Source organism: Scyliorhinus torazame, chromosome 19 (genome assembly GCF_047496885.1).
Source record: "Scyliorhinus torazame isolate Kashiwa2021f chromosome 19, sScyTor2.1, whole genome shotgun sequence".
In the NCBI taxonomy this organism is placed as follows: domain Eukaryota; kingdom Metazoa; phylum Chordata; class Chondrichthyes; order Carcharhiniformes; family Scyliorhinidae; genus Scyliorhinus; species Scyliorhinus torazame.
In genome coordinates, this window is record NC_092725.1 from 138,798,211 (window position 1) to 138,807,599 (window position 9,389).

The following is a 9,389-nucleotide window of genomic DNA, read 5'->3' on the forward strand; positions in this document are numbered from 1 at the left end:
CCCTACCCAAGGTCAACACCTCCACCCTATCCCCATAGCCCAGTAACACCACCCAACACTAAGGGCAATTTTGGACACTAAGGGCAATTTATCATAGCAGGTGCAGTTTTGGCTCAATAATTACCAATTTGATCAGATTAGACCCATAGGCTCCCGACAGTGCAGAAGGAGGCCATTCAGCCCATCGAGTCTGCTCCGACTCACTGAAAGAGCCCCACCCAATCCCCATAACCCAGTAACCCCATCTAACATTTTGGATTAACAAAGGACAATTTAAGATGGCCAATCCACCTAACCTGCACATCTTTGGACTGTGGGAGGAAACGGGAGCACCCGGAGGAAACCCACGCTCACACGGGGAGGATGTGCAGACTCCGCACAGACAGTGACCCAAGCCGGAATCGAACCTGGAACCCTGGAGCTGTGAAGCAATTGTGCTAACCACAATGCTACCGTGCTGCCCCTGTCATGATATTCAAACACATACATCATGATAGACACACCAACAGACAAATCAGCACACACAACACCACAACCAATCATAGACAAGGACAGAGACAGTATAAGAGAAGAAACACGACACCTGGTGGCCAGTAGATCTGGAGACCAGGACAAGGACAGGACCTGATTAACATCACACACAGGGAGTCACCACGTGCAGAGTATCAAGACAGAACTGCAAATAACAAGTTGAAATAAAACAGCGTTGTACCAAATACAACCGTGTTGGTTCATCTGTACATCAGAACACCCAACACTACATGGTACAGGAGTGGATCGATACCTGCCGGCAAACCTGCCATCCTGAGATATGGACATCACCAACAAACCGCAGCCGTTGCAAGTTGCTGGGAACCTTGGCACCAATTGGAAGCTTTTCAAGCAGCGATTTGAACTGTACATGCGAGCCAACGAGAAACAGAGTGCCTCGGACGAAACAAAGATTGCGATGCTCCTCACCACCGCAGGTCAGCACACCATCGATGTATTCAACTCACTGGTGTTCGCGGAAGGCGAGAACCAATCCAAGTTTGACACGGTCCTCCTCAAGCTAGACCAGCACTTTAACGTTGAAGTGAATGAAGGTTTTGAAAGGTATATCTTTCAGCAACGCCTGCAAGGTAAGGATGAGCTCTTTCAACCCTTTCTGACGCACCTCCGCATACTCGCGCAGTCCTGCGGTTACGGCACCACCTCAGAGTCCATGATCCGGGACCAGATTGTTTTTGCCGTTGCCTCCAGTGGCCTACGCCAGCAGCTTCTTAAAATTAAAGGCCTGACCTTAGCGTCTGCGGTGGAAGCTTGTGTCCTCCATGAAAATGCAACCAGCCGTTTTGCCCAATTTCAGGCGACCGAATCGGCACGGAGCGGGTCCCTAGCCGTCGAATCGGCAAGCCAGGCTGCCCACGAGGCCGAACGCATCCAGGCAATTGATTATCTCCCGGCCCGCGGCCCGGACGAGGGCGGCCGTTTCCCGCGCTTTTCGCGGTCTCCCACGCTTGTGCGCGCCAAAACCAATGGCAACATCGAGGGACGCACTGTGCAGGCGCGCCCGATGCAAGACCGAACTGCGCATGCGCAGTGGCGTAACGAACGCCGTGACGTCATGACGTGCGGCAACTGTGGAGCTGTACATTTAAAAGGGCAATGTCCTGCTAAAAACCGACAATGCCTACGGTGTGGCAAGATGGGCCACTACGCTGCCTACTGTCGAGCGGTTCAACCGATGGATCCTACACATCTCCGACAACCTCGCAGACACGTCAGGACCGTCCAGCCCGTACATCAGGACATCCAGCCAAATGACACAGATGACCAAGATGCCTTCCGGGTTTCAGTCATTGATGTGAACAGGATCAACACCATCAATCCGGCCGATGAATGGAGTGCCACCCTGACGGTCAACCCGAATTCGTCGCACACCTACTAGGCTGGACTTATGAGACTGTTCACACGTTAATGTTGAAACACTATTGTATTGTAACATGTTACTGTTTTATCATTCCAGATATCATTTGACCGGACCGCACTTCAAAGTTTTTCGTCTTCCTGTTTAGTTATGGTACAACCTCGTTAGCATGACACACCCGACATCGCCCCATGTATATAGTTACGCCACATGCACCTGCTGTAAATATCACGCCCACACTTTTAGATGCACTCACGACACATTCGTATTTATAACCACGTAGGCACATAATTTTGTAAAAAAGGGGGGATGTCATGATATTCAAACACACACATCATGATAGACACACCAACAGACAAATCAGCACACACAACACGACAACCAATCATAGACAAGGACAGAGACAGTATAAGAGAAGAAACACGACACCTGGTGGCCAGTAGATCTGGAGACCAGGACAAGGACAGGACCTGATTAACATCACACACAGGGAGTCACCACATGCAGAGTATCAAGACAGAACTGCAAATAACAAGTTGAAATAAAACAGCGTTGTACCAAATACAACCGTGTTGGTTCATCTGTACATCAGAACACCCAACACTACAGCCCCTACCAGGACTATATTCTATCTGCCTCATGTGGAAAATGTTCCGATGGCGTCTTCTCAGGTACGAAAATTTACCCAAACAGATCGGTGATGGGGAAGGTGTTGGAAATGATTCAAAAAGGCACTCTACCACAAGGACACAGAAAAACTCCAGATCTTAAATCCTATTTCATTGGACATCTTGAGTTGACAGTTCAAAACGGAATATTTGTTAAAAATTAAAAAACAATGTTTCCAATTAAGGGGCAACTTAGCGTGGTCAATCCACATACCCTGCACATCTTTGGGTTGTGGGGGTGAGACTTTTTGCTTTTAGCTGTCACTGCCCTTGTAACATCTGATTTTTAAAAATTTGTGTTTATCATTATTATATTTCTGCCTTGTTTACTTCAATTATCTTATTCAGTTATAATTATCTCATAATTAAATTTCGTGCTTTGATGTTTCAGTAAGACACTTGGGGCAGTTTGTAAAGTTTAATGATAAACATTTATTAACAATGAATAATGTTATAGGTGCAAAACTTTGATACCTTATTAACATTTCAGTGGCTGTGGTCAAGGCAGCAGGCCCCAAGCCAGGGCGCGATGTAGGTGAGATGTCCCACATCGGGTGGCTCCTGCCTAGAATGTGGTAAGAAGACTGAAGTCCGGTCCCAGGGAAATTCTGGAGGAATACAAAAAAGAAGAAAAATAAATGTTAAAGAAACTTGATGAAAGTTTTTTTTTTCTTTTTTTTGAAGGAAGAATTTTTTGTTTTTTCTATAAAGTAAAGGAAAAGATTGAAGAAGGAAGGAAGGGTGAAAACAAAAAGGAAAAATAATAAGTGGTTAAAGGATGCGAAAAGCAGTGTCGAGGAAGGGAGGAAACGCGGGCTCGCCGCTGAATGAGAGGACCAGCAAAAGTGATGACAAGATGGTGGATGCCGGACCTCATGGTGGGGCCGCACTACTTACGGTGGAGAAGATGACCGAGGTGATGGCGGTGGAGCTGGAAAAGCAGTTTGCGAGGCACATGGAGGCTTTGAGGAAGGAGATGGCGGTCGCATTGAAGTCATTGGTGGAGGCGGCAATCGCCCCGGTGAGGGTAGCTGTGGCAAAGACATCGGCCGAGGTGAGAGAGCAGGGCGAGAAGGTGAAGGAAGTGGAGGAGGCCGTGTCACAGCACAGTGACTAGTTCACCTCGATGGAGGACGGGCTGCAGAGGGTGGTGGAGGCCAACAGAGGTCTCCGAGCAAAGCTCGAGGGCTTGGAGAACCGCTCGAGGCGGCACAATCTGAGAATTGTGGGCTTGCTCGAAGGGACAGAGGGCCCAAGGCCAACAGAGTACTTCGCTAAGAAGTTGGTGGAGTTGATGGGGGAGGGTGAGAACCCTTCCCGGTACGAGCTAGACCGAGCACATCGGTCATTTAGGCCGAAGCCCAAAGTGAATGAGCCGCCAAGGGCAATAATTATCTGCTTCCATAAGTACTGAATGAAGGAGAAGGTGTTAAGCTGGGCGAAGCAGCAGCGCGAGGTGCAGTGGGATGGTGCCGGAGTTCGGATCTACCAGGACTTGACGGTGGAGTTGGCAAAAAGCTGAGCAGCGGACGGGTGAGCGAAGGCAGCACTGTACAAAAAGGGGGTGTGATTTGGTATGGTATACCCGGCGAAGCTGACAGTGACGTATGATGCCAAAGACTTTTATTTCGAGACAGCGGAGGCGGCTGAGGCGTTCATGAGGGCAGAAGGCTTGGGACAGACGTGAGGAGCGGAGCTGGAAGATTATCATAGAATTTACAGTGCAGAAGGAGGCCATTCGGCCCATCGAGTCTGCACCGGCTCTTGGAAAGAGCACCCTACCCAAGGTCAACACCTCCACCCTATCCCCATAACCCAGTAACCCCACCCAACACTAAGGGCAATTTTGGACACTAAGGGCAATTTATCGTGGCCAATCCACCTAACCTGCACATCTTTGGACTGTGGGAGGAAACCGGAGCACCCGGAGGAAACCCACGCACACACGGGGAGGATGTGCAGACTCCGCACAGACAGTGACCCAAGCCGGAATCGAACCTGGGACCCTGGAGCTGTGAAGCAATTGTGCTATCCACAATGCTACCGTGCTGCCCCCCAAATTTCTTTTTAATTTTTTATAAGAGTACCCAATTCATTTTTCCAATTAAGGGGCAATTTAGCGCGGCCAATCCACCTACCCTGCACATCTTTGCGTTGTGGGGGCAAAACCCACACAAACACGGGGAGAATGTGCAAACTCAACACGGACAGTGACCCAGAGCTGGGATCGAACCTGGGACCTCAGCGCCGTGAGACAGCAGTGCTATCCACTGCGCCACCATGCTGCCCGTAAAAGGATTCCCAATTTTTTTCTGGTAAGGTACAAACTCTCCCCGTCGGGGAATTGAACCCCGGTCTCTCGCGTGACAAGCGGGTATACTAACCACTATACTAACGAAGAACTTCAAAAGAAGAGAGACTGTGGACTGTGATTGGGGAGCTGGAAAATGTATAAATGCTATAACTTTCTTTTTACTGACGTGTATTGTAATTTACTTCACTTCGCATTGTTACAGAGTCCAAGTTATTGGTTAGGTTGATTGGCATCCTGTGTTGCGACGGTTATATCTCATTTTAGTGATTTGTAAGGGTTGGATTGTTGTTTGTGTTTTATCTTTCTCTGGGACTGGGTGGGAGGGGACGGTATATCTTGGCGGGGGGAGCCACCCGCGCAAGCTAACTAAAGTCGGCTAGTGAACGGAGGTGAGGTGAGAGGAGGGCTGCGGACATTGGAGCCTGGTTGGCAGGTTTCAATGGGCCTACGAGGCGAGCGAGGGTGGGGGAGAAGGGATTGATGCTGGGTAATGTTTTTTTTGAGAGGAAATGTAGGAGGGGGGGGTTTGGAAGGGGAGGAAGGGGTTCAATGTTAATAATGGATAGGGGCGGGTCAGGCTCATGGGGCAGGGCCCGGTGGTATGATGATGGTGGATAAGAAGGGTGGGGGGGAGGGGGTGAGAGACCCCCAATTAGGATAGTCACGTGGAACGTGAGGGGGTTAGGAGGTCCGTCAAGAGGTCAAGGGTGCTTGCGCATCTTAAAAGTTTGAAAGCCGATGTAGCAATGCTGCAGGAGATTCACTTGAGGGTGAAGGACCAGGTAAGACTTAAAAAGGGCTGGGTTAGTTTGGTGTTTCACTCTGGATTTGACGGCAGAGCTCGAGGGGTAGCGGTAATGGTCAGCAAAAGAGTACGCTTCCAGATGGAGAAGGTGGTGGCAGATCAGGGGGGTAGATATGTGATTGGGACAGGGGCGCTGAAGGGGAGGTTAGTGGCGCTGTTAAGTGTATACGGTCCCAATTGGGGCGATGTGGGATTCGCAAAGAAGGTGTTTGGGGCCATCCCTGACTTGGACACACATGAACTGATAGTGGGGGGGGACTGGAACTTGGTGCAGGAGACAAGGTTGGACAGGTCACGGCTGGGCTCGCTGGTCCCATCAATGGGGCGAAGGCGTTGGCTGGGCTAATGGTGGAAATGGGAGGGGTGGACCCTTGGAGGTTTCTGCACCCAAGGGAACGGGAGTACTCGTTTTTCTCAGCAGTCCATAAGGTATACTTGCGGATCGACTTTTTCATGGTGGGGAAGGCATTGCTGGCTGGGGTTAAGGGGTCGGAATACTCAGCAATTGCAGTGTCAGATCACACTCCGCATTGGGTGGATATGGTACTGGAGAAGGGGACAGCGCGGAGGCCGGGGTGGAAATTAGGGGGACCAAGTGTTCTGTGACAAAATTGAAAAGGTAATTGAGGAATATGTAGGTTTCAACTGTACAGTTGAGGTGTCGAAGGCAGTTGTCTGGGAGGCTCTAAAGGCGGTGGTGAGGGGTGAGGTGATTTCATATAAGGCCAGGGTGGACAAAGAGGAGAGGTTGGAGCGGCAGAGGGTAATAGATGAGATGTTGGAGGTGGATAGGAGTTATGCAGAAGATGGGGACTCAGCGAAGCTGGAAAAGAGCAAAGAACTACAGGCGAGCTTTGATCGATTATCTACCAGGAAGGCGATGCACCAATTGAGACGAGCAAGGGGTGCAGTTTAGGAACATGGAAACAAGGCGGGTCTGTTAGCAGGTCAGCTCCAGAGGGAGGCAGCGGTAAGGGAAATTGTTCAGCAGAGGGACAGGGCAGGGAAGTTGGTGGTGGCTCCGGATCTGATTAACAAGATTTTTGAGGAGTTTTATGAGAGGTTGTACAGGTCAGAGCCACCTGGGGGAGACCGTGAGATGCAGGAACTTCTAGATGGGTTGGAGTACCCGAGGTTATGGGAGGGGGACAGGGCTACATTAGAAGGAGCAATCATGGAGCAGGAGATAAAGGTGCGATTGGGAGGATGCAGTCGGGGAAGGTGGCAGGGCCGGATGGGTTTCCGGTGGAATATTATAAAAAATTCCAAGGATAAGCTGGCACCCCTGATGGTGGGGATGTTTGAAGAGGCGATAGGGAAGGGGGTGTTTCCACAAACCTTGGGGCAGCCATCGATTTCCCTGTTGCTAAAAAAAGATAAGGATCCGACTGAGTGTGGGTCGTATAGGCCCATATCACCTCTGAATGTGGGCGCAAAAGTATTGGCGAAGGTGCTGGCGGGTAGGCTGGAGGAGTGCCTCCCGAAGGTGATAGGTGAGGATCAGACGGGGTTCGTGAGAGGGAGGCAGCTCTTTTCAAACGTTAGAAGGGTTTTGAACGTCGTTATGGCACCGGCAGAGGGGAAGGAAACAGAGGTGGTTGTGGCAATGGACGCTGAGAAGGCGTTTGACCGGGTAGAATGGGGGAACTTGATGACAGTTCTGGAGCGGTTTGGGATTGGACCAAGATTTGTGAACTGGGTAAAGGAGCCGAGGGCGAGTGTCCGCACAAACAACATCAGCTCGAGATACTTTTCTCTCCTCCGTGGGACTGGGCAGGATGTCCTATGTCCCCCCTACTGTTTGCACTCGCGATTGAGCCGTTGGCCAGAAGTTTGGGGGTATGGAAAGGAATAGTGCGGGGGGTGGGGGGAATAGAGCATAAGGTGAGCTTATATGCCGATGACTTGCTGTTATACGTGTCGGAACCGAGGGTGTCGATAGGGGGAATATTGGAGCTGCTTCGAGTGCTTGGGTCTTTCTCGGGGTAAAAACTAAATCGAGACAGGAATGAGTATTTTGTGGTGTCTCGGCTGGGGGTGGGGGCAGGGGTGGGGGGGCTGCCATTCCGTAGGGCAGGGACTCACTTTAGGTACCTGGGGGTGCAGGTTGCCCGGGAGTGGGGGGAGCTCCGCAGGTACAACATTTCTAGTTTGGTGGGGAGAGTGAAAGCTGATCTGGCAAGGTGGGATGGTCGCCCTCTGTCACTGACGGGTCGGGTACAGGCGGTTAAAATGAAGGTGTTGCCGCGATTTCTGTTTATTTTTCAATGCCTGCCGATTTTCCTGCCAAAGGCTTTTTTCAGAGAGATTGAGGGAAGGATTACTTTTGGAAGAGGAGAATGCACCACTGGAAGGGATCAACGCAAAGTGGGAGAAAGAGTTGGGAGAGGATATGGAGGAGGGGTTCTGGTGTGAGGTGCTCCGGAGAGTGAATGCCTCCATTTCGTGCACGAGGTTGGGGCTGATACAGCTGAAGGTGGTACACAGAGCAGACCTCACGAGGGCGAGGATGAGCCAATTCTTTGAAGGAGTAGAAGATGTGTGTGAATGTTGCGGGGGGGGCCCCCACTAATCACGTTCGTACGTTTTGGTCCTGTCCAAAACTAGAGGATTACTGGAAGGAGGTTTTTCGGGTAATTTCTAAAGTGGTACACGTGAAACAGGACCCGGTCCCCCAGGAGGCCATATTCGGGGTGTCGGACCAGCCAGGGTTGGAAACGGGTGCGGAGGCAGATGTTGTAGCCTTCGCCTCGTTCATCGCCCGAAGGCGGATCCTGATAGGTTGGAGAGCAACCTCTCCACCCTGTGCCCTGGCGTGGGGGGGGGGGGGGGGGGGGGGGGGGCACCTGTTGGAATTATTGACTCTTGAGAAGGTTAGGTTTGAACTGAGGGGAAGGATGGAGGGGTTCGACAATTCATGGGCATTATTCATTCTGCACTTTCAAGATCTGGATAACATCGAACATTAGTTGGGACGGGTGGGTGGGAGGGTTGAGGGGAGGGGGGCTGTGTGTGTTAATGGCGACTATGGGTGATCCCCAATTCCTTTTTGTCATATGTTTATGTGAACATGCGGGCTAATGTTTGGGGTTTGGTGGGAGGATGGGATCGTTGTTATTGATATGGGGGTTGACATATTTGTCACTGATTATTGTTTATTGTTGGGTGTAAATTTGGGAGAAAATGTGAAAAAGGAGAATAAAAAATATTTGATAAAAAACATTTCAGTGGCTGCATGATATTTCATTTAATAACTACCTCAACTTTTCCAAATTTCTTGCAAAAAGATCTTGGGCAGGATTCTCCGACCCAGCGCCGGGGTCCGCCGATTCTCCGGTGACCGCGGTCGCGCGGTCGGCGCGGCGCCGGGAGCGGCCCCCCTAGCGATTCTCCCCGCGCGATGGGCCGAGTGCCCGCCGAGTTAGGCCGAGTCCCACCAGTGCCATTCTCGGATGGTCCTCCCCGGCGGGACCTCAGCGTTCATGGTGCGGGGGCCGGCCTGGTGGGGGGAGGGGGGATCCGATCCCGGGGGGGGGGGGATCCTCCACGGTGGCCTGGCCCGCGATCGGGGCCTTAGAACGACGGGCGGGCTGATCCCAGTAGGGGCCTATGTTCCTCTGCGCCGGGCCCCTGTAGCTCTCCGCCATGTTGCGTTGGGGCCGGCGCGGAGAACAAAGAACAAAGAACAAAGAA

General features: G+C 51.3%; 1 non-coding gene across 1 annotated transcript; it reads right to left on the reverse strand.

Moving 5' to 3' along the window:
• Nucleotides 1–4,906: 4,906 nt before the first annotated feature.
• Nucleotides 4,907–4,978, reverse strand: trnad-guc (transfer RNA aspartic acid (anticodon GUC)). The gene has a single exon. It is a non-coding gene; the product is annotated as a tRNA-Asp (tRNA).
• Between the last annotated feature and the right edge of the window lie 4,411 nt (nt 4,979–9,389).